The following is a 3,144-nucleotide window of genomic DNA, read 5'->3' on the forward strand; positions in this document are numbered from 1 at the left end:
AGCTACCTGTCTCATACCAAGAGTAAAAGTACTAAATGAGAAAGCAGCAGCATAAGAATTCTGGCAACATGGAAAGAAAAATAAGTTTTTTGAGGCCCTTCAAAGGATTATACTAGCTCTGAGCAATGGATTTCAACCAAAGGAAAATGTCTGAAATGTTCAGATATGAAATTCACAGTATGAATTGCAAATTAATTCAATGAGATTGATGAGAAAGTTGAACATGATCACAAAGAAACCAAAATAAAGAAAATTCAGGACATGAATTTAAAATTCAGTAAAGAGATAAATAATATAAGAAAAAATATAACTGAACTTCTGAAAGTGAAAGAGTCATTTAAGGAAACTCAAAATACAGTGGAAAGTTTTCAGAACAGACTCCCAAGCAAGAAAAAAAATTCGGAGCTTCAAGACAAGACTTTCAAATTAACCTCATCACTAAATAATGAAGAAAAAAGAACTAAGAAGAATTAACAATCTCTCCAAGAAATACATGATTATGTAAAACAAATAAACAAACAAAAAAAATAAGAATTATAAGTACCCTTGAGGTAGAAGAAAACTCCATTGGAAAACTATTTGTGGAAATATTGGCTGAAAACTTTTGTGGTATTTCTAGACATCCAGATACGAGAAGGTCAATGAACACCTGGAAGATTCCAGGAAAATATGACATCACAAAGGCACATGATTATCAATCAGTCTGGCCAAAGTCAAAGCGAAGGAGAAAATCATATAAGCTGTGAAATGAAAATATGAAAGCATCCAGTAACCTAGAAGGAAAATCCATCATACTAATGGTAGACTTCTTAGCCCAAACCTTACAAGCCCAAAGAGATTAGGGCCCCATTTTTAGTCTTCTTAAACAGAAAACTACCACTTAATAATTTTATATCCTGCAAAATGAAGTTTAATTAGTGAAGGAGAAATATATTTCAAATTCCCTGACACTAAGGGAATTTGTCACCAGTAGATCTGCCCTGTAAGAAATGTTAAAAGTAAGGTATGCAGGGAACTGAACAAGCCACACCCAACAGTTAAATGCACAGCTCTTACATAGCAGCAACAAGGGAGAAAACAAAGCCACTAGGTCATAATAAACATGATGACCGGAACAGTATCTGTCATTTCAACACTGATATTGAATGGTAAACAGCCTTAATATCCCACTTAAAAGATACACATTGGCTGAATGGAAAAAAAAAAAACACCTAAATATATGCCATCTTTGAAAAACCCATTTAACTCAGAAAAGATCTTACAAACTCATGGTAAAAAAGTGGTATAAAATATTTCACCCAAACGAAAACCAAAGCAAGCAGGAATAATTATTCTTATGTCAGGTAAAAGGTAGTCACTGTGATAAAGGAATTAAATCAAGAAGAAAATATAAAAAATCCTAAACATGTATGCACTTAATATAATAGCTATCAGATTCTTAAAACCAATTCTACTCCATCTAAGGAAACAAATACACAGTGCATAATAGCAGGAGATTACATAGTGTGGTGCAATAACGACTTGTAATTTACTAGAAATTTATTCTACAAGTATCTTTTTTTCCTTAGGTGTTTAAAGGAGCATGATGTTTATTTTGCATACAAGTCACAATCTGGGCAGACCTTGGTTGGGAACACTTATTCTACTTAGTTTCAGCTAGGGTTGCTTGAGGCTGGGGCCTGGAATAATTGGAAAATTCACAAATTTATAAGTTGGTGCTTGGACTAGAAAGAGTTGGGAGGTGGAAGGGATGGAAAAACTTTGGCATTTCTCTCATTTTCCATGTGGCCTTTCAGCCTAATGGCTTTAGGGTAGACAGATTTCTTAAATGCTAGCTCAGAGAACTCCTAAGGCCTGAGTCCTAAGAGACAGAGTATGACAAGAGACAAAGTGAGATGGATCAGGACCTAGGTTAGAAGGGACTTCTACTGTGTTCTCTGTATAGAGTTGTACAAAACAGCATACATAGTATTATTGTGACCACTTTTTTATTGAAATCGCCTCACTTTTATGTTATTTTTATTTTTTGAATTTTTAAAAATTGGGATTCATCGAAGGTACAAAGAGTTACGTTACACTGATTGTTAGGTACAGTCCCTCTTGTAATTGTGTCCCACCCCCAAGAAGTATGCTCCATTTTTGAAAATACAATCTACCATAGTCTCCATGAGAATGTTGTTTAGTAATTGATTTAATGTGATCTAACCAGCAAGAATAAGAGCAATGAATTGCTTTGAGGAAGATAGTTTTTCTGTTCGTGATGACAGCAATGCTTGCAAAATCAGAAGGCACGTTTTCTTTCACACAAGATAACTTAGGCAATGCCCACAAGTCTTACGTTTCTATTTGTTTCAGAAACCTTTCCTCCCTTCAGCCCATTGGTCAATTTAGATGCTTCCACTGGCCTCTACATGTGGGTGTTCTCCTAATATCACCATCCACTGGTATAATTTAAATAAAACATTTGAAATTATACTGTTTATTCAACAATAACAGCAATCATAAACTAGACAGGAAGGAAAAAAGGAGGGGAGAAGCAATAGTTTAAAAGAGTATTGGAGACCTGAAAACTCTTTACAACAATGGCCCTAGCTGTGACCTTGATCTGCATAAACATATGAAAGGAAAAAAGAAAAGAAGATAATTTGAAAAATGTGTACTCTGACTCAGAATTATTTGATAATTCTAAGCATATTTCAAATTTTTTGGTTCTGATAACAGTATCTTTTTTAATTTTCTTACAGTTTCCTGAAGATTGCTTCAAAATTATAGTTATTTCTGCTGGCTTATTCTTAATATCTTTAATATCAAATACTATCACAGATACCCAGCAATACTAAATGGGCTGATACTAAGTATTATTATAACCTTGCATTTATACATATAGTTCAGAAACTTTGACTTCTGCTTTTCTGAATGACACAATACATATATATATTTTTATTGCCAGAACATTGAGGGATTTTTAATGGCAGAGAATATTTTCTGTAATTTTTAATGTGTCCCTGATATTTCAATGAAGTATGATTTACTTGTTTATTTTTTATTATTTATTCATTTATTTTTTTGATACAGAGTGTTAAGCTGTTGTGGCGTCACAGCTCACAGCAACCTCAAACTCTTGAGCTTAAATGATTCTCTTGC

Source organism: Otolemur garnettii, unplaced genomic scaffold, assembly GCF_000181295.1.
Source record: "Otolemur garnettii isolate 467f Iridium unplaced genomic scaffold, OtoGar3 scaffold00036, whole genome shotgun sequence".
Lineage (NCBI taxonomy): Eukaryota > Metazoa > Chordata > Mammalia > Primates > Galagidae > Otolemur > Otolemur garnettii.